The sequence below is a fragment of the Chiloscyllium plagiosum genome, unplaced genomic scaffold, assembly GCF_037043375.1.
Source record: "Chiloscyllium plagiosum isolate Xiang-an unplaced genomic scaffold, Cpla_swu_hap1 HiC_scaffold_7, whole genome shotgun sequence".
NCBI lineage: Eukaryota > Metazoa > Chordata > Chondrichthyes > Orectolobiformes > Hemiscylliidae > Chiloscyllium > Chiloscyllium plagiosum.
The window spans coordinates 99,784,366-99,807,789 of NW_028270145.1; positions in this window are offsets into that span (position 1 = coordinate 99,784,366).

Here is a 23,424-nt window from a genome sequence, read left to right on the forward strand (position 1 = left end):
TCTACGTTAATTGTTTTTTCCATTCACGCACAGGATGCGGGCATCTCTGGCTAGCCCAACAGTTATTGTCCATCCTTAATTGCCTGGAGGACAATTAAAAGTCAGCACATTATTGTGGGTCTTGAGTCATGTGTAGGCCACACCAGTTAAGGACAACAGACAACAATGTCCCTAAAGGATGTTGGTGAACCAGATGGACTTTTCCAATAGTTAACAATTGTTTTTATGGTCATCATTACAGTCAAATTTAACAGATTTCTTATTGAATTCAAATTCCATCATCTGTCATTGGGGGATTTAAACCTGGGTAGCAAGCACGTTAACAAGGTCTCTGGATGAATAGTCCAGCAATAATACCACAAAGCCATCATCTCCCTTTTAACTGTGGCAGGGGAAGCCTGACTGAGCATCAGGCAGCAACTGAAGCATTGGTGCATTTACAGTTAAATTTATGGAGCAAAATAAATGTCCCATTTATTCATTTCCTCCTGAGCATTCAGTAATTACTGAGCAGCTCTTTGGCTCAATAAGCATTTGTACTGCACATCAGTGTAAGTTCGAACCAACAGTCAATGAGTTCAACAAGGAAGTGAACAATTATTGTACCTTCTGAAGGTTCAAGAGAAGATTCAATTTCTTTCAAAGCAAAGCACTGCAGAGATTGGAAATCTGAAACAAATGCAGAAAATGCTGGAGAAACGCAGCACGTCTGACAGTATCTGTGGAGAAAGCTAACACTTCAAGCTCACTCTAGCTTTTCTTCGGTTCTGAACTAAAGATTCAATTCATGCTGCTCAATGTGGGGCTAATGTGACCATTGGGTAGAGGAGTGTGGAGATCTCCCAGTCTCCCTTCTATTACTTCTCCTACAATAGACTTCCAATAAATAAAGAACAGATTATTTGGTCATTCTTCTCGTGTCCAGAAATGGGATCTAGCTCTGTGTAAAATGACTTACTTCTGTAACAAAGTGTGTAACTGAGTAAACCTCCAAGTAATAGTACATTGCATGTGAAGTAGTGTTGAGATATTAGTGGGAGCTGTGTTCAGATGCTATTTAAAACTTTGTTGTACTTTGGCTGAAAAATCTAAACCTCTAAAGTCATTGACTGGGGAACAATTAACAGATTCCAAAGCTCTTTTAGTTGATTCCACATGTTAATTTGCAGCATGCAACATTTAAAGTAAGAACGAAAATGGAATGATTTTAAATGCCACACTCTCAAAGTAACACTGTTTCAGCAAGATGATGGTAAGAAACATTATTAGGTTTTGTTAATTGCTCCCTAGCTAGTATTTCAAGCAGGGTATGCTTGTTTTCCTTTAATTAGATTATCTAACCTGCATTTCAAGGGGTATGTGCAAATAAGTTGCAGCAACACCCCTGTATTGTGGTAAATTATATATGATATATTCTTAAATTTTAATACTTAAGTTATTAAGCAATAAAGTACTTGCAACTTTAAGTATATTGTCAATGTTGATAATTAAATTGAGTAGAAGTTTCTGTTGTTCAACAATATTACCTTAAAGTCACTATTACTTGATGATCCTTCTCTGAGTGCAGGTCTAAAACAATTTATCAACTGAATTGTAAATCACCTGCTAGATCTAATGAATATCAACAAGCGTCATTACAAACATCATTCAAGCTGGTGAATTGCAATGATTTAAACAACAATAGCACCAATGTTTAACTGTTAGAATCCAAGTTCTTCACAGATGCCATACCACCACTTAGAACTACCTATCCTAAAGGCATGCTACAGATTTCTAATCTAACTCACTACATTTCAGCAAGTGTCTTTGATTCTTCGCTCTCAATTATTTCCGTTGTTTTCCTTCTCAGCCAGGTAAACTCTAGTCTGCAATTAATTTTCACAGTGCAGGTTTCACTGGAGATTCTTTCCTCTGGACAAAGTGAGGAACAGCTGACAGAATTTTTTTAAATGGAATGAATGGAAGAGCCTTGGGAAAAGTTGATGGGCAGAGAGATCTGGGAGTGCAGGTCCATTGTACCCTGAAGGTTGCTGAACAGGTGGATAGAGTGGTCAAGAAGGCATATTGTATGCTTGCCTTCATCGGACAGGGTATTGAGTACAAGAGCTGGCAAATCATGTTAAAATTGTACAAGACATTGGTTTGGCCACATTAAGGATACTGTGTAAGTTCTGGTCACCACATTACCAAAAGGATGTGGACGCTTTGGGGAGGGTGCAGAGAAGGTTTACGAGAATGTTGTCTGGTATGGAATGTGCTAGCTATGAAGCGAGGTTGAGTAGGTTAGGTTTATTTTCACTAGAAAAAAGGAGATTGAGGGAGACCTGATTGAGGTTTACAAAATCATGAAGGGTACAGGCAGGGTGGATAGAGACAAGCTTTTTCCCAGGGTGATGGATTCAATAATGAGAGGTTACGCTTTCAAGGTGAGAGGTGGAAAGTTTAAGGGGATACATGTGGCAAGTACTTCACACAGAGGGTGGCGGGCATTTGGAATGCTTTGCCAGCAGAGATGGTAGAGGCAGGCACGGTAAATTCATTTAAGATGTGTCTGGACAGATGCATGAGTATGTGGGGAGCAGAGGGATACAGATGCTTAGGAACTGACCGACAGGTTTTGACAGTACATTTGGATCAGCTCAGGCTTGGAGGGCTGAAGGCCTATACTTGGGCTGTAAATTTTCTTTGTTCTTTGTTCTAAAATTCATTCATAGGATGAGAATGTCACTGGCTAAACCAGCATTTATTGCCATCACTAAATACCCAAGGACAATTCTGGAGTCACATGTAGTCTGGACTGGGTACGAATGGCAGTTTCCTTTCCTGAAGGACATTAGTGAACCAGATGGACTTTTCTGACAGGAGAAAGTGAGGACTGTAAATGCTGGAGATTAGAGTCGAGAATGTGGTGCTGGAAATGCACAACAGGTTAGGCAGCATCTGAGGAGCAGGAGAATCGATAGTTCGTGCAAGAGCCCTTCATCAGTTGACAATGGTTTCACAGTCATTGTTAGGCTTTTAATTGAATTCAAATTCCACTATCGGCCCTAGCAGGATTTAAACTCAGGTTCCTATGACTCTATGACCTGGTCTCTCAATTAACAATTTTGTTTAAATCTTGCAAACGCAGTTTCTTCAACATGAGTGCAAGCTTGCATTCACATTCTTGTGTGGTGAACCATGGACATTTTGGTCTGTGATGATTCATATCAGTTATCTATTCTAGCCACTATCTGCCATCAGAGTGACATTGTGTGTGGAATGTGTGCAGTTTTCTTTTGGTAGCACACTATCAGGATGGATTATTTCAAGTGCATGTAGATGATCACTGCTGGTCTTTGCTTTCTGCAATTATAAGATGCTGTTGTATCCGATTCTTCTCCTCATATTCATTAGGTGTCTCAGGATGGATGGGCTACTATCCAAGAATTTTATGTAATAGGAACATGGGTATTTTGTTTAAATGTATATAACCAATAGTAATATCAAACCTGAAACAGTTTAATAGGAAAATATGTCTGTACCATTGTCTTGTTTTGTCAGAATGCAGCAAGTGACTCATTGTATCTGAGTCATTTGAGCATCTAGCATTGGCCCAAGGCCAAGGCTTCCAGTCCATTACCACACAGATATTCTGCAACCACACGCTCCTAATGCACAAGGTCAGTATGTTCCCTGTAATACAGATAACTTTGAACAAATACATTTCAACACTTGCTATTGCTGTAGCTCTATTAAAAATCTCCCTTTACAATTAGACTTAACTTTCCCTCTTCCTCCTCGACACAGTCCAATGTCTCTTCGCTCTGGTGGGCTTCCTTTTCCAGATGGATAAATTTTAACCCATAAATGAAATTTCATGGTGAAGGTTACTTGAGAGATCCTTTCCTCTAGCCAAAACCAGGCTAACATTATAGCCTTATTTTAATCTTTATGAATTCTGTTTTTTCAAACCAAGCAGCAGTTCCCATTTGAATTCTTATGTGGTGTAACTTGCTACCATCTCTCTCTGTGTCTTTCTTTCCCAAATTCTTGAAGACTGGTCTTGTGATGCTCGGTGATAATTTTCAGAAGATCTACAACCCAAGCCTACAATGATTTCCCAAGGACTTTTTCCTTCTCAAGGCCCATGTCAATGTGGATCATAGGACTATTGTAGCCAGTAGAAAGGGTCATTTTAGACTCCCAATTCTGTTCTATCTTCAAATTGAATAGTTTATCGCACAACCGTTTGCAAAAATTGGTATTCCTAACATATCATGGGATTTGGACACTAACAGATGATTAATTACCATTAACACAACTGTCCTCTCATTGTTTACATGTGTAAATATCTTGCTTCTCTCAGGCTACCTGTCAGAATTCAGAACAGGAAACATGGTCACCTGCATTCCTCCATTTTACCCTACGTTAAAGACCTTTGGTGACCTTTAAGCGGCAATTGGATAGGTACATGGATGGGTGCTTAAGCTAGGACAAATGTTCGGCACAACATCGTGAGCCGAAGGGCCTGTACTGTGCTGTATTGTTCTATGTTCTATGTTCTAAAGAGAGAGTTCCAAAACACTAAAATCTTTCGAGACCTCTCAATTGTAACAATATTCAATATAGGACAAGGCTCCTTTGTTCTGTAGCAATGCACTGCTGTTCTTGTTTTCAGGGTCCTGAATGGAAGGGGAAGTTAACTTCTTGGTGGCAAATTGTATCTCATGCAACCACAGCCATTATCCAAAATTTGCTTAAGGCCTTTTACAATAAGGTCCATACTATATCCTCCATATCCTGACTGAGCAGACTTTGGCTTTTAACGTAATGGCTAAGTTTTATCTGCTTTTTTGAGTCAGCTACCCCACTATGCCATGGAGAATTTGCCTTTTCAGTTTCTTAGATTCAACCTTAGTGTTTCTGTTTCCAAGGCCACTCAGGAAGCACTTTGTGATTTCTGCTAGATTTTGCTGGAACGATTGTCAAGGTCTGCTGCTTGACAATGTGAGACAGAAGCACTTACCTTATTGATAGAAAATTTGGATAATGGAGGAAGCCAGATCTAATGATAAAAATTTGATTAGGAAACAGAATTTCACAAAACTCTGATCCTAAAAAGTTTCTCAAATTAATGCTTTGCTGAATTGAGTAATAAAATAACTGTTAACCACAAGTATTAATTATCTGCCGTTGCCTGTTACACATCTCATTTTACCACTGAATCATATGCATTCTACAGCAGGAAATCCTACACTTAGACATACTTACCCTATGCATCAAATCATTGATTTCAAGCATAGCATAGGAAATGAGATGCTTCAACTTTGGGAGTATCCCAATCAATTGCAAATCAGTAGCAATTAAAACCAATGTTTTATTTAAATAAACACAACTGTTTGCAAGAGTTACAACACAACCAAACAAATTGATGTTTATATCACATCTTTCAGGAGTCAAGACATCTCTAAGCATTTCCCAGCCAGTGGAGCAAACCACAATAGACAGTTAAACTCTCTTCCACCCTCTTCCTTGGTGACCAAAAGGCAGAGAAAGAGCAGGAAGACAGTGCAGGTGCACCCACGATCATCTACCTCCAAAAGCAGGTTTTGGATACTGTTGGGGGAGATGGCTCAGCAGGTGAGGGCAGCAGTAGCCAAGTTCATGGCACAGTGGCTGGCTCTGCTGTTCAGAAGGGTGGGAAAAAGAGTGGAAGGGGTTTAGTCAAAGGGAATTCAATTGTAAGGGGAGTACATAGGTGTGTCTGTGGTCAAAAATGAGACTCCTGAATGATATGTTGCCTCCCAGGTGCACAGGTCAGATATATTTCAGATCGACTGCAGAAAATTCTCAAGGGGGAGGCTGAACATCCAGTTGTCATGGTGCATCAATGATACACGTAAAAGAAAATGGATTGAGGTCCTACACAAGAAGAATTTAGGGGGTTAGGAACCAAATTAAAAAGTAGGAGCTCAGAGGCAGTAATCTCAGGATTGCTACCAGTGCCACATACTAGTCAGAGTGGGAATGATAGAATAAGCAGGATGAATGCATGGGTTGAGAGATGGTGCGGGAGGGACGGGTGGTTCAGATTTTTGGGACATTGGGACCGGTTCTAGGGGAGGTGGGACTATTACAAATTGGATGGTCTACACCTGGGCCGGATGGGAACCAATGTCCTTCTTGGTGCTTTTGCTAATGCTGTTGGAGAGGGTTTGAACTAATGTGGTAGGGGAATGGGAACCAAATGAGGAGGTTTGTGGACAGGAAGGAGGTAGTAACTAATGCCTGTAAGGAACTAGATAATGAAGTCAGCCTGATAAGGGGAAGAGTAGACATGGAGCGGATGATGAACACAAGGGGACTGGTGGTCTGAGATGCATTTGTTTTAATGCAACAAGTGTAGTAGGTGAAGCAGATGAACTTAGGGCTTGGATTAGTACCTGGGAGTATGATGTTATTGCTATTACTGAGACTTGGTTGAGGCAAGGACGTGGTTGGCAACTAAATATCGCAAGGTATTAATGCTTCAGAGAAGACGGTAAAAAGGGTGGAGGAGTTACATGACTGCTCAAAGAAGATATCACAGCTGTGCTGAGCGTGAGATAGAAGTACAAATATGTAGAGCGATCATAGAAAAATGTAGGGGCGCAGAGTGGTGGTGATAGGAGATTTTAACTTTCCCAACAATGACTGGGATTCACTTAGTGTTAGAGGTCTGGATGAAGCAGAATTTGTAAGGAGCATCCAGAGGGTTTTCTACAGCAGGATGTAAAGATTCCAACTTGGGAAGGGGCCATACTGGACCTCGTGTTGGGGAATAAGCCTCAACAGGTGGTTGAAGTTTCAGTAGGGGATTACTTTGGGAATAGTGATCACAATTCCATAAGTTTTAGAATACTCATGGATAAAGACAAGAGTGGTCCTAAAGGAAGAGTGCTTACTATAGCAAAATTCAGCAGGAGCTGGGGAAGGTAGATTAGAAGCAACTATTTGAAGGGAAATTCACATTCAATATGTAGGAGGCTTTTAAAGAGAGATTGATTAAAGTTCAGGAGTGATATTCTCCTGTGTAAATGAGGGATAGGAATGGCAGGATTAGGGAACCATGGATGACAAGTGAAATTAGATTCCCTACAATATGGAAACAGGCCCTTCAGCCCAACAAGTCCACACTGACCCTCAAGCTCCACACAGACAGTCATCCAAGGCTGGAATTGAGCCTAGGTCTCTAGAACTGTGAGGCAGCAGTGCTAACCACTGAGCCACTATGCCACCCTATTGTGAAACAAACTAAGAGGAAAAAGAATGCATACATAAGGCCTAGGCGACTGAAAACAGACAAAATGTTGGAAGAATATCGGGAATGTAGGACCAATCTAAAACGAGGAATCAAGAGGTCTCAAGGGTCAAGAGATCTCCTTAGCGAGCAGGGTTAAGAAAACCCCCAAAACCGTTTATTCATATTTAAGAAACAAGAGCATAACGAGGAAAAGGGTGGCCCACTCAAGGACAAAGGACGAAAGATATGCGTGGAGTCAGAGAAAATGGATGAGATTGTTAATGAGAACTTTGCATCTATATTCACCGAGGAGAGAAACATTGAACATAGAACATTGAAGAATACAGCGCAGTACAGGCCCTTTGGCCCTCGATGTTGCGCCGATCCAAGCCCACCTAACCTACACTAGCCCACTATCCTCCATATGCCTATCCAATGCCCACTTAAATGCACATAAAGAGGGAGAGTCCAACACTGCTACTGGCAGGGCATTCCATAAACTCACGACTCGCTGAGTAAAGAACCTACCCCTAACATCTGTCCTATACCTACCACCCCTTAATTTAAAGCTATGCCCCCTCGTAATAGCTGACTCCATACTGGACCTCGTGTTGGGGAATGAGCCTCAACAGGTTCTCACGGTCAACCCTATCTAAACCCCTAATCATCTTGTACACCTCTATCAAGTCACCCCTAAACCTTCTTTTCTCCAATGAAAACAACCCCAGGTGCCTCAGCCTTTCCTCATACGATCTTCCTACCATACCAGGCAACATCCTGGTAAACCTCCTCTGCACCCGTTCCAGTGCCTCCACATCCTTCCTATAGTATGGCGACCAAAACTGCACACAATACTCCAGGTGCGGCCACACCAGAGTCTTATACAACTGCAACATGGCATATGTTGAGGTTAGGGACAGATCTTTGATTAATCTAGGTCAAGACAGCCTAAGGAGGGAGGAAGTGGTGGATATTCTAAAAAGCATTAAGGTGGGCAAGTCCCAGGTCCAGATGGGATCTATCCCAGGTTACTGAGGGAAGCAAGAAAGGAAATAGCTGAGGCTTTAAAAGATATCTTTGTAGCATCCTTGAACATGGGGGAGGTTGGAGAATTGCTAGTGTTGTCCCCTTGTTTAGGAAGGGTAACAGGGATAATCCAGGTAATTATAGACCTATTGAGCCTGACGTCAATGTTAGGGAAGCTACTGGAGAAGATACTGAGGGATAGGATATATGCCCATTTGGAAAAAAAAATGGGGTTATCAGTGATAGGCAGCATGGTTTTGTGCAGGTAAGGTTATGTCTTACAAACCTAATAGAATTCTTTGAAGAGTTGACAAAGTTGATTCATGAAGGAAGGGAAGTAGATGTCATATATTTGGACTTTAGTAAAACGTTTGATAAAGTTCTCCATGGTAGGCTGATGAAGAAGGTGAAGTCACATGGGATCCAGGGTGTTCTAGCTAAATGGATAGAGAACTGGTTGGGCAACAGGAGACAGAGAGTAGTAGTGGAAGGGAGCTTCCCAAAATGGAGAACTGTGACCAGTGGTATTCAACAGGGATCCGTGCTGGGATCACTGTTGTTTGTGATATACATAAATGATTTGGAGGAAGGTGTAGGTTGCCGCATTAGCAAGTTTCTAGATGATGCTAACATTGGTGGAGTAGCAGATAGTGAAGGGGACTGTCAGAGAATACAGCAGAATATAGATAGTTTGGAGAGTTGGGCAGAGAAATGAGAGATGGAGTTCAATCCGGACAAATGTGAGGTGATGCATTTTGGAAGACCCAATTCAAGAGTGAACTATACTGTAAATGGAAAAGTCATGGGCGGCACGGTGGCACAGTGGTTAGCACTGCTGCCTCACAGCGCCAGAGACCCGGGTTCAATTCCCGCCTCAGGCCACTGACTGTGTGGAGTTTGCACGTTCTCCCCGTGTCTGCGTGGGTTTCCTCCAGGTGCTCCGGTTTCCTCCCACAGTCCAAAGATGTGCAGGTCAGGTGAATTGGCCATGCTAAATTGCCCGTAGTATTAGGTAAGCGGTAAATGTAGGGGTAGGGGTGGGTTGCGCTTCGGCGGGGCGGTGTGGACTTGTTGGGCCGAAGGGCCTGTTTCCACACTGTAAGTAATCTAATCTATCACTAACGTTGATGAGTAAAGAGATCAAGGTGTTCAAGTTCATTATTTCCTGACGGTGGCAACGCAGGTCATTAAAGTGGTCAAGAAGGCATACTTTCCTTCATCAGATGGGGTATTGAGTACAAGAGTTGGCAGGTCATGTCACAGTTGTATAAGACTTTGGCTCGGCAACATTTGGAATACTGTGTACAGTTCCGGTCGCCACATTACCAAAATATGCTTTGGAGAGGGTGCGGAGGAGGTTCACCAGGACCTTGCCTGGTATGGAGGGTGCTAGCTATGAAGAGAGGTTGAGTAGATTAGGATTATTTTCATTGGAAAGAAAGAGGGTCCGGGGGAGCAGACCTAACTGAGGCCTACAAAATTATGAGAGGTGTAGGCAGGGTGGACAGTAAGAAGCTTTTTCCCAGAGTGCAGGACCCAATTACTAGGGGTCACGAGTTCAAAGTGAGAGGGGAAAAGTTTAGGGGAGATATACGTGGAAAGTTCTATCCGCAGAGGGTGGTGGGTACCTGGAATGTGTTGCCAGTGGAGGTGGTAGGGGTGGGAATGATAGCATCATTTAAGATGTGTGTAGACAAAAAAATGAATGGGCAGGGAGCAAAGGGAAACAAACCCTTAGAAAATAGGCAGCAGGTTTAGATGGAGGATTTGGATTGGCACAGCCTTGGAGGGCTGAAGGGCCTGTTCTTGCGCTGTAATGTTCTTTGTTCTTTGTTTTTTGTTCTTTTGGGCAGAAGATATAAAAGTTTGAATACATGTACAAATAGATTCAAGAATAGCTTCTTTTCTGCTGTCATCAGACTTTTGAATGAACCTCTCAAATGTTATGAAAAAGTGAGGTCTGCAGATGCTGGAGATCAAAGTTGGGAGTGTGGTGCTGGAAAAGCACAGCAGGTCAGGCAGCATCTGAGGAGCAGGAGAATCATTGTTTCAGGTATAAGCCCTTCATCAGGAAAAATTTCTGATGAAGGGCTCTTGCCTGAAAGGTCGATTCGCCTGCAACTTGGATGCTGCCTGACTTGTTGTGCTTTTCCAGCACCAACATTTGACTCTCAAATGTTAATTCTGGATCTCGTTCTCTCTTTCTCTCTCTACTCCCTCTCCGTGGCCATAACACTGTATTCTGTTACCCTGATGTGCTTTGTCTAGTACAATCTGTTTGCATAGTACACAAAACAACACTTTTCATTGTACCTTGGCACAGGAGACAACAATAAAGCAATTAATCAATGTGCACACAGCAATATCCAACTAACAATCATGAGCCATTGACCAGGTCATCTGTCTTCAGTGTGTCAGTTGAGGGATAATTGCTGGAACCTCTCCCACATGCAGCAAACTACGAGCCTCAACATTCTGAAGAAGAGTCATTAACTTGAAATAGTATCTCTGCTTCTCTCTCCACAGATGCTGCCAGACCTTCTGAGTTTCTCCAGCAATTTCAGTTTTTGTTTCTCATCTCAACATTGTCCTGATATCACTTACCACTACATTATGCAAGTGGTGTGATATATTTCTGATGTTGCGACCTGAATTATCATAACATTATTTTTCTGGATGTCAAACTGTCTGGCAAATTTGACATTCTTTGAAGTACTAGCATGATGAGCAACTGCATTGCCAGTTTTATTTCTGTCTTTTTTCCCCCATTTGTAGTTTTGTTTTAGGTCAGAATATTTAGAGTCATAGTCAGAGAGGTCCACAGCACAGAAAAAAGGATTTTATCCCATTGTGTCTGAACCAATCAAAAAACAGCCACCTAACTATTCTCATCCCAAATCTCTACACGTTATTTCAGATGCCTTAGTCTGCACAAACTGTGGGTTATTTCTAATATCCTGAATGTTTATCTTCATTAAAACATGAACTTCATAAATGACACAAAGATAAAATTGTAAAAGAGATTATTCATTGCACTGTCCAGAGAACAAGTAAAAAACTGCTGCCTCTGTTAGCTCAGTGTAGTTGAACTGTGGTTAATAAGCATGAAAAGATATGTTTTACAATATAAAATTAATGTTGAAGAAATGTAATGATGAAGCTTTTTATTATTTATAAATGTTCTCATAAAGACCATTGAATTCAGTTCTAATTTGAACATTCAGGACCAAGAGTCACATTGTAATTCTCAGTTTATCACTTTTGAAGCAACTTTTATCGTATGTCCCAATAACAATTTATTCAGAAGTGCACCTTGGGGTATCATAATCCAGACCTTAATACTCTTCATGGTAAATAAATGAAAAATATAACCGAAAGAAATGAAAGAAGCCTAAAACTACTTACACTTAAATTCTGTTAATCAAAATGAAGATCAATCAGCCCTGTTATTTTTGAAGATTGGGAATGGTGGGGGCATGGAAGAGACAAGGCAACGAATAACATGGGAATCCAGCTGATTTTACTAGTGCAAACCTATCTGAGAGATGAAACTAAATAGAGAGTGCTTGCATTTCCATTGTGATCAGGGAGCAAAGTGAACAGAGGGAGACAGTTTTAAATAGAGAGACAGAGATCTCAAAGGATCACTGGGAAGATCACTGGGGAAGGCAGGAAGGAGATCATAGATCAGCAACCTGAAGAGGTTATGAGTCAGGAAACAGCGGAGGCCAGGGTCAATCATGGTTCAAAAAGTTTGTGAAGGTTTCGTCTATTGTGGTATTGGGAATTCTTGATTAGATTTGGTCTTCTATTAAACTATTATAACTCCTGTAGCCTGGAATAATGCGTCCAAGAAGTTTTATTCTCAGTTTTGTAAATTCACATTTTCCATTCAATATTAGATTTGAATTCCCTAAGAATTTTTTTAAGAGTTTGGATATTTTCGTCATGTTCTTCCTTTCTGGCTCCATGTATTAGCATGTCATGTCCTTCATTTGGTAAATAACATTCTCAAAACTTTCCAATATATTTGATGATGTCTCTAAAAGACTTTCTAAAGGGGATGACATTCCAAAGGGGAGTATGTTAAACCAATAATGATCGAACGTCATCATAAATGTTTAAACCTTTCTACAATCTTCCATCAGAGGGAACTGCAAAAACCCAGAGTTTGAATTTAGTTTGTTGGTTAATATTGTGACTTTTACGAAACAGAACAACCTGGATTGTCCGAACGACATGGGCGGGGAGTATTTTGTTCAGAAAACTGATTGTTTGAATAACTGATCTGATCGTAAACAAAGGAAGCCATACTGAACACGATTGCGTGAAAAAGCACGTTTCTTATTTCATTCAACTGACAAAATGTGTATAAACACTGGATATTGCTTAAAGAATCATAATATTTTACAAATAAAATCACTTTTCCGCTAGAGTTTGACTGAAGTCTGTGAAATTTTTGACTGACCTTATCCTTGGTTTTATCCCAGTCCTCGACAGCAGCCGGCATCTTTCTATTCGGTGTTGTCCTGCCGTGCAGACTAACCAAGTGTTGTCCCTCCCTCGGTGACTGCCGAGCCCTTAGAGACAGAGAGGCGCAAAATGCAGAGGGAACACGAGGGAGAGGGAAGATTTTTTTTTTCGCTGACTTCAGCTTCTATCCTCTCATCAATTTTCTCTCAGGGCATAATGTTTTCCTCGTGTTTCCTCCCGTCAAGTTTTCCTCCTGTTTATTTTCATGTATGCTAACTCACTACGATTTGTTCTCCCCATCAAAGAAAAGTTACATTAAATGTACTTGTCAGTTGAAAGATATCGAACGACGTTTTGTTTGGAAAAAAGAGTCGTCATGGGATAACGGGAGGAAAAAGCAACGGAAATGAAAAGTGCAAGTGCATTTTTTGACTTAACTCCCCGGAGAATGACATGAGGAAAAAATAGTTGTTGGGTTTGCAAAATAGAGTGAGTCAATGTTGAGGGGAAGTCTTGCTGTAAGACCTAACTCTAACATCATATCTTGAATATATATTTGAAGTTAATTATTTATATAGCCTATTTGCAACTATATTCCTGTTCAAATTTACAAAATGATGCATTAAATGGATGAAGAATAGAATTCAATTGAAATGCATGTACTGAGATTAGATTAGATTACAGTGTGGAAACAGGCCCTTCGGCCCAACAAGTCCACACCGACCCGCCGAAGCGAAACCCACCCATACCCCTACATTTACCCCTTACCTAGCACTACGGGCAATTTAGTATGGCCAATTCACCTGACTCTGCACATCTTTGTGATGTGGGAGGAAACCGGAGCACCCGGAGGAAACCCACGCAGACACGGGGAGAACGTGCAAACTCCACACAGTCAGTCGCCTGAGGCGGGAATTGAACCCGGGTCTCTGGCGCTGTGAGGCAGCAGTGCTAACCACTGTGCCACCGTGCCGCCCGCAAGATCTTGAGATCTTGTCAGGATAATCCAAAATTTGGATAATTGATGTTTGGATTACCGTGGTTGTTCTGGACAGTCATTCTCTGAAGCTTTTGGTTGAATCTTAGATTTGAAAATCATAGAACCACAGAATTCTACAGTTCAGAAGAAGACCATTCAGCCCTTCATGTCTGCACCGTCTCTATGAGTAAATTGAGTTAGTTCCAATTTCCTTAGATCATTTGTGAACAAGTCCATGCTTTCACCTGGCCTCTACTTCTTTCTATTTGAGGTCATCCACTCGATAATTTGTAAAAACCAAAAGTACTGCAGATGCTGGATATTAGAAACAAGAACAGAAATTGCTAGAAAAAAATCAACAGCTCTGATGCTGCCATAGCTGCTGAGTTTTTCTGGCAATTTCAGAATTCAGAGTTAATGTTTCAGGTTCAGTTCTGGGGAAGGGTCACTCAATAATTAGATTTCTCTCAACACTGAAATAGGAATCAAATGCCTGTGACATTCTTCATACAATTCTGTTTTCTCATCAGTTCTCCACCTTGATAATATGTTATCACGAATGTTAAGATATGTACTGAACTGGTCCTTTTGGCTTTTTTTATTTCCATTTCTTTTTAATATTCATTCATAGGATGTGGGTATCTCTGGCTAGGCCAGTGCCAATATTGCCCATTGCTAATTGTTTTTGAGGAGATAGTGATGAGCTGCTTTTTTGAATGCTGTAGTCCATGGGCTGCAGGCACACCCAACACTACATTTAGGAATAGAATTCAAGGATTTTGAGACAGTGTCAGTGAGACAACAGTGATATCCATTTGGACTGAGAAAGGATAGATCAGGGCACTTTGTAAATGGACTGAAGTTAAGAATAGCAGATGCCCAAAGAGAGTTGGGAGTTCAGGTGCATAGATCTTAATATGCCATGAAAAGTACAGAAAATAATTAAGAAAGCTAGTGGAATGTTACTCTGTCTATCTGGAGAACAGGAGTGTAAAGACACAGAAGTTATGCTGCAGTTATAGAATACCCTGGTTAGACCCCCCCTTGCAGTACTATGAGCAGATCTGAGCACCACACCTTAGGAAGGATATATTGGCCTTGGATGCAGGTTTATGAGAATGATTCTTGGATTTCATGTGAAGAGATTATAAAATTAAGTCTGTTTTCGACAGAATGTAGATGGTCAATCGGTGATCTGATTAAAGTCTTTAGATATTAACAAGAAAAGACAGGGAAATAGATAAACTATTTCCACTGGTTGGAGACTCTAGAAGTCAGGGTCATCCAAGAGACATTGGATTAGATTCCCTACAGTGTGGAAACAGGCCCTTAGCCCAACAAGTCCACATCACGCTCCAAAGAGCAACCCACCTAACTCATTCCACTACATTCACCCTGACTAATGCACTGAACACTACGTGCAATTTAGCATGGCCAATTCACCTAACCTGCACATCTTTGGACTGTGGGAAGAAACCGGAGCACCTGGAGGAAACCCACGCAGACACGGGGACAATGTGCAAACTCCACACAGACAGTTGCCTGAGGCGCAAATTGAACCCGGGTCTCTGGCGCTGTGAGGCAGCAGTGCTAATCACTGTGCAACCGTGCCACCCAAATGTTAGGAAGCACTTCCAGACACAAAGTGTAGTTGAGATTTAGAACTGTCTTCCACAAATGGCAGGTGATGCTAGTTTAGCTGTCGATTTTAAACCTGAGATTTGTAAATAAATCAAAGATTATGGGTGATTTGTTGATGGAAAGAAAATATTCATTTGTGTTTAAGAGCACTTCTAGACATGAAAGATAATCTGAGATAGAGCCCCTTCCAACTCTGTTTAGTCCCTTCTCCCTTTCCCTACCTTTGATGGTCTGCATTGCCATTATTGGCCTTTGCACATAAATTAATCACTTGGAGAACTGAAGTGATTTACTGATGGAGTTTAAAAGATGAAGAAAAATCACTGGTGATTTAGTGCAATCAGATGTGTGTGATAGCACTTCTACATGTGGCAAAAAAAGAAAAATCAATCTGAGATAGATAATTTCTTTGTTAAGCAAAGGTATTAGGGGATATGTGCAAAAGACTGTACTTGGAGTTAGGTCACAGGTCAGCCATGATATCATTGAATAGTTGGACAGACTCAAAGGGCTGAAGAGCCTAACCCTGTTCCTATATAGTTCTCATTCCTGTGTGCAGTTTGGAGAGTAATTTACAGATGGTAGGACACCCATTGCCTATGATCTTTTGTTGGTTTGGAAGGTGCTGTTTGGAAGATTCTCTCAGCACACATTTTGTCAATGGTGTCAGTGGTGAAGTTTGTGAATGTTGAAGATGATATCTGGAGTGCAAATCAAAAGCTGGTGTAGACCTTCTTGAGTATTGATAGAGATCCAAGAAAATGGAGAATATTCCATCACATACCTAACTTCAGCCTTGTAGTTGGTGGACAAGTACTGGGGAGATGGGAGATGACGTTAAAAAGAATTTCTAGCTTCTGACTTTCTGACGTAACCACAGTATTTATATATTCAAGACTAATGTAGACAGATTTTTAATCAGTTATAAATTTAAAGCTTCCAGGGAAAAGACAGGAAAGTGGAATCGAGAATCATCAGATCAGCCAAATTTCACTGAAATGCACACCCGACTCAATGGGCTGAATGGTCGACTTTCTTAAATCTTACAGTCTTATATGTCAGTCCCGGATCTGTTCCTGGTCAGTTGTAACCTTCAAACTACCTATTCCTTCGTTGATATTGTCCCTTGATTATCTGAAATTGTTTTGGAATTAGAATTAGGTTTTATAGTCACATGTACTCCACATGTATTTGTGGTGCCATTGTAGGTATAAGGTACAAAATCTTAGGTAAAACATAGAAAAATAAAGAAATAAGTTAGAAGTTCAACATTATAGTTCTTTTCAGTGCGTCTGCAAGCCTTGTCTGAGCTCTGATTCTGTTCCTTTGTATACAACTACGTTTGGTCTCCTGCACAAATTTCCAGGCCGATGCTCATTGCTGCGTGGTTCTGGACTTATTTCCTAGTCTCCTGTTGCAACGACAAGGACCCCAATGTTCTGAACAAACATTGAGAAAATATACTCTTTTCTACTTAAGTAACTGGCTTTGATGACTCTTTTTGATATTTCTAATGCCACCATGTTTTATTGAACGTCTGATGTGTCACTTGGTCTATCAAGTAATGCCACTGGTGCAAATGAAAATGCAAGCACTCTTTATTTAGTTTCATCTCTCAGCACTTGAATTCCTGCCTCCTTCCAGTTTCTTGCTTGTAACATATAAAGGAGTTGATACACTAGATGAAATATGTTCCTCTCCCTGGGGAATCCAGAACAAGGGGAAAGAACGCCAAATTAGATCTTAACTGTTCTTTAGAGGTAATGTCAGCAAACACAAAGAGCGGTGAAAATCTGGAACTGCTTGTTAAATAGACGTGCGGATCTTCATATCCCAAAAAAGAGTGAGACTTCCCTTTCTATGTTGAAGTAGTTTGCCTGAACTGTCATACTGCCTTTCAAACCAAATGCAATCGACTTGTCATTCAGTAATAGGGGACTTTTAGAAATGCATCTTCACCTAAAGTGTTAAGGTTGGAAGGATGGAAATATTGAAGAAACCCCTGCTGGATAATAAAGCATTTCTGCGAGATTGAAAAACATGTTGGTGGTCTTCCTGCCACTCATATGGTGTATCCTTGTAGGAAAGGAAATACTTTCGTCACGGAGTTCAGTATGGGTAAGGATAAAGAGTTGAAGAAAACAAGATTCCTTTCCAATTCACCTTTATCTTGAGGTGTAGGTCTTCTATATGGTTCCTGTTTTGGTAGGATAAGGTCAAATCCAGTTTATAGAGTAGATCTATCTGAAAACATTGATCTGACTCACATTGAATTTTGAGTTGCTGGAAATGAGACCAGATTTACTTGCCGCCGCCATGGGACGATGGAGGCTTGTGTACTGTTCACGATTGGTTTTCTCAAGAACTGTGAAATCACTTATGATACAGAGGCTACCAAATGAAATCTCAATGATGTGATCCATCCATTTCTGAAAAAAAATCACGGCTAACAGATAATTCACTTGGATTCGATGATGCAAAATGTCGTAATTCACAAAGTTCAGCATCATATTGATTGGTGCCAATCCATTACTTATGTTTTGAAAAAGGATTACATCCACTTGTTTGTTCAGAGCCAAAATGCTCACATAAGATTCCTGCACTGGAAGAGCTTAATCCCACATTCTGAAGCATTAGTCCAAGCTCAGTGCCAGAATAGATATTTGTTCGTACAACTTTCTCACAGAGAATCATGCTAATTGACAACTTTTGAGGCCAATTCCAATTTTAACTAACGCTGACAGGAAACGAAGAGTAGTGATAAAGGCTCCCTTTCGGAATGGCAGGCGGTGACCAGTGGTGTGCTGCAGGGATCAGTGCTGGGACCGCAGCTTTTTACAATGTACATTAATGATATAGATGAAGGTATTAAAAGTATACTTACAAGGAGAGTCATCATCTTGCAGATGTAGTAGTGCTATCCTTTAAAGTTATCAATCATTCCAAACTATTAGGTAGAGATTAGTTTAAATAATGATAGTTGAAAGTTTTGTTACCCCCAAATTATAATATGTAGATCTGTGCAACTCATGCAGATCTTTTACTCATTGTGTTGATGGGTGCAATTGTTGTGGCAGAACATTAGTAGACTAAGTCAAAAGTCACATGACACCAGATTATCGTCCATTAGATTTATTTGAAATCACAAGGTTTTGGAGAGCTGCTCCTTCATCAGGTGTAGTGTCACTTCACCTGACAAAGAAGTTGTGCTTCAAAAGCTTGTGCTTTCAAATAAATCTGTTGGATTATAATCTGATGTTGTGTGACTTCTGACTTTGACCGCCCAGTTCCACGCCAGCACCTCCTTATCATGAAAAGATTAATAATAGAAAGCCCTCTTGTATCAATGATGTAAAAGTTTTCAGGTGTCCATAGTGAGGAGCTGCATTGACATTTAAGAGGGATAATGTAAATATGATGGATAGATTATAAACAGTTAGCCTATTGTGTGGACCCCACCACATTGTGCCAGTTTCCTGTGACACTTTATATAAGTTGTATAAACAATTTATATTTACATTGCACAAGTGGAAATCTTGGTGTATAGTGCATGTTGTCCATTGCTTTATGGGTATATCACTTGAAAAGAGGTTAAGGCCTTAAGTTTTTCTGATGGTGTCTATGTGGCCTGTCAAGTTGACCATAATGCCCTCTGCCTGGAAGCTGCAAGTTGCAGTTACCTCTTAGCCTTTGTTGACATGCTTGCATGCATTGACAGAGTTTGGAAATGTCTTGACGTTGTTCCTTGGTCAGTGTTTCTTTAAATGCTGTTGTGTAGAATTGAGATGCATTTTTCATTTCACCAAGTACTTGGAATTCTTGTACAATTTAGACTTGTGAAACATATCTTGCAAAAGTTACAAAATACAGTACTCTGTTTTGATGGGTTTAACTGACTGTGTTGACAAAACAACAACAAAGAACAAAGAAAATTTACAGCCCAGGAACAGGCCCTTCAGCCCTCCAAGCCTGAGCCAATCCAAATTTACTGTCTAAACCTGTCTCCCAATTCCTAAGCATCTGTATCCCTCTGCTCACCACCAACTCATGCATCTGTCCAGATGCATCATAAATGAATTTACTGTGCCTACCTCTACCACCTCTGCTGGCATCGCGTTCCAGACCCCCACCGCCCTCTGTGTGAAGTACTTGCCACGTGTATCCCCCTTAAACTTTCCATCTCTCACCTTGAAAGCATGACCTCTCATTATTGAATCCTTCACCTCGGGGAAAAAGCTTGTCTCTATCCACCCTGTCTATACCCTTCATGATTTTGCAAACCTCAATCAGGTTCCCCCACAATCTCCATTTTTCTAATTAAAACAGATCTAATCTACTCAACCTCTCTTCATAGCTAGCACCTTCCATACCAGGCAACATTCTTGTAAACCTTCTCTCCAAAGTGTCCACATCCTTTTTGGTAATGTGGCGACCAAAACTGTACACAGTATTCTAAGTGTGGCTGAACTAATGTCTTGTACAATTTTAACATGACTTGCCAGCTCTTATACTCAATACCCCGTCCAATGAAGGCAACCATACTATATGCCTTCTTGACCACTCTATCCACTTGTGAAGCAACATTCAGGGTACAATGGACCTGCACTCCCAGATCTCTCTGCCCAACAACTTTTCCCAAGACTCTTCCATTCATTGTATAATTCGCTCTAGAATTAGTTTTGCCTAAATGCATCACCTCATGTTTTTCTGGACTGAAATCCATCTGCCACTTTTCTGCCCAACTCTCCAGTCTATCTATATCCTCCTGTATTCTCTGACAGTCCCTTATGCTTTCTGCTACTCCACCAATCTTTGTGTCATCTGCAAACTTGCTGATCGTACCAACAGTGCCCTCTTCCAGATCATTTATGTATATCACAAACAACAGTGGCCCCAACACTGACCCCTGTGGAACACCACTGGTCACCTTTCTCCATTTCAAGAAACTCCCTTCAACTACTACTCTCTGTCTCCTGTTGTTCAACCAGTTCTTTAATCAGTTCTTTATCCACATTGCTAGAACATCCTGCACACCATGTGACTTCACCTTCTCCATTCATCTACCATGGGGAACATTATCAAATGCCTTACTAAAGTCCATGTATATGACATCAACAGCCCTTCCTTCATCTATCAACTTGGTCACTTCCTCGAAGAACTCTATTAAGTTGGTAAGGCACAATCTCCCCGTACAAAACCATGTTGTCTATCAATGATAAGCCCATTTTTTTCAAAATATAAGTAGATCCTATCCCTCAGTACCCTCTCCAGCAAATTTCTCACCACCGACGTCAGGCTCACTGGTCTGTAGTTCCCTGGAATATCCTTACTACCCTTCTTGTACAGGGGGACAACAGGATCAACCTTCCAGTTCTCCGTCACTTCACCTGTATTTAAGGATGTCACAAAGGTATCTGTCAGGGCTCCAGCTATTTCATCTCTCATCTCCCTCAGCAACCTGGGATAGATCCCATCTGGTACTGGTAATTTGTCCATCTTAATAACCTCTAGCCTACCTTACACATCTTCTCTACTTATGTCAACGTGATCCAGACTAATCAAATTTTTATCTCTAATCTCAAGATTCATCATGTTTGTCTCCTCAGTAAACACTGATGCAAAGTAATCATTCAGAATCTCACCCATTCTCTCAGGTTTGAGACGCAGCCTTCCTTCATTATACTTTAGTGGACTAATCTTTTCTCTAGTTACCTGCTTGCTTCTTAAATCAGAATAAAATGCTTTGGGATTCTCCTTAATTTAGCTTGCTAAAGCTATTTCATGACCCCTTTAGGACTTGTCCTACTCTTCTGATATTCCTCCAGGGCCTGTTCTGCTCTTAGCTGCCTGGACCTTATGTACGCTTCCCTTTTCCTTTTGGCTAGTCGTACAATTTCTCCTGTCAACCACGGTTCACGAATCTTGTCCTTCCTATCCTTTGCCTTCAACAGGACATGCCTACCCTGCACTATCTTTAACCTATCTTTGAAAGCCTCCCACATATCAAATGTGGACTTCCCTTCAAATAGCTGTGTCCAATCCACATTTCCAAGCGCCTGCTTAATCTTGATAAAAATTGGCCTTGGCCCAGTTTAGTACTCTTCCCTTAAGACCACTCTCATCTTTATCTACGAGTAGTCTAAAACTTACAGAATTGTGGTCACTGTTCCCAAAGAAATCTCCCACCGCAACATCTACCACTTGCCCTGGCTTGTTCCCCATTACCAAGTCCAATATGGCCACTTCCCTAGTCGGACTATTGACATACTGCTCTAGAAAACTCTCCTGGACGCTTCGTACAAATTCTACTCCATCCAGACCTCTGACGCTAAGTGTATCCCAATCAACATTTGGAAAATTAAAATCTCCCATCACCACTACCCGAGTGCCTCTACATCTTTCCTTAATTTGTTCACCTATTTGTTCTTCTACCTCACGCTCACTGTTGGGAGGCCTGTAATACAGCCCCAACAATGTAACTGCACCCTTTTTATTTCTCAGCTCCACCCATAATGCCTCACTACCCAAGTCCTCCATCGTATCCTCCTTTAGCACAGCTGTGATATCATCCCTGTCCATCCCTTTTACTTCCCTCCCTGACCTGTCTGAAGCATCTATATCCTGGAACATTTAGTTGCCAATCATCATGCCCTTCCTTCAACCAAATCTCTGTGATTGCAATAACGTCATATTCCCAGGCACCAATCCAAGCCCTAAGTTCATCTGCCTTACACACTATACTCCTTGCATTAAAGTAGATGCATTTCAGGCCACCAGTTCTTTTGCGCTCATCTGCTCCCTGCCTACTCTTCCCTTTATTAATGTTATCTTCATGATTCTTACAGTCTCCAGTCTCCACCTCGCTGCCTACTTGTTTTCTTTTCTGGTTCCCAGTCCCTGTCACATTAGTTTAAAACCTCCCCAACAGCAGTAGCAAAAACTTCCCCAAGGACATTGGTTCCAGTCTGGTTCAGATGTCGACCGTCCATTTTGTAATAGTCCCACCTTCCCCAGAACCGGTCCCAATGTCCAACAAATCTGAACCCCTCCCTCCTACACCATCTCTCAAGCCACGTGCTCATCCTGCCTATTTTTTCATTTCTACTCTAGCTCGCACGTGGCACTGGTAGTAATCCCGCGATCACTACTTTAAAGGTCCTCCTCTTTAACTTCTCTCCTCGCTCGCTGAATTCTTCTTTCAGGACCCCAGGTCGTTTTCTACTTATATTGTTGGTGCCTACATGCCCCAAGGCAACTGGCTGTTCACCCTCCCCTTTTAGAATGCTCTGCAGCCGATCAGCGACATCCCTGACCCGAGCACCTGGGAGGCAACATACCATCCAGGAGTCCCGTTTTTGGCCACAGAACTGCATATCTACTCCCCTCACAATAGAATCCCCTATGACTATGGCTCTACGAGTCTTTTTCCCCGCCCTTCTGAACAGCAGTGCCCGCCATGGTGCCATGATCTTGACAACTGCTGCCCTCTCCTGGTAAGCCATCTCCCCCAAAAGTATCCAAAATGGCATGCCTGTTTTGGAGGGAGATGACTGCAGGGGACACCTGCACTGCCTTCCTACTCTTTTACTATCTTTTGGTCACCCATTCACTGTCTCCCTCAGCAACCACTGAGCGGAGCAGGTAAGGGCTGTTTGGCAGTGTCTGCTTGGAGTCTCGGTGACGTTTGTTTAACGGTTTAAATTTGAAAGTTTTTTTTAAAAAAAAAGCGCGGAGCGGACCCGGAAGCTGGTGTAGCGCAAGCTTACCTGGGTAGGTTTTTTTTCCCCTATAAAAGTGCGCAGGAGAGGAACCCGAGGCACTACAGAGGTAGTGCCTCCCACCCTCTCTCCTCCTCTAACCTAATAATAAGACCCGTTGTGGTAAGTAGGTAAGTGCTGCAGTTTGCTTGTTCTATTCTTTAGACCTAGTTTTTTTTAAAGGTTACTGTTAGAGGGATGGCAGTGAAGGCAGTGCAATGTTCCTCTTGCAACATGTTTGAGGTGAGGGATGCCATGGTTGTCCCTGCTGATTACACTTGCAG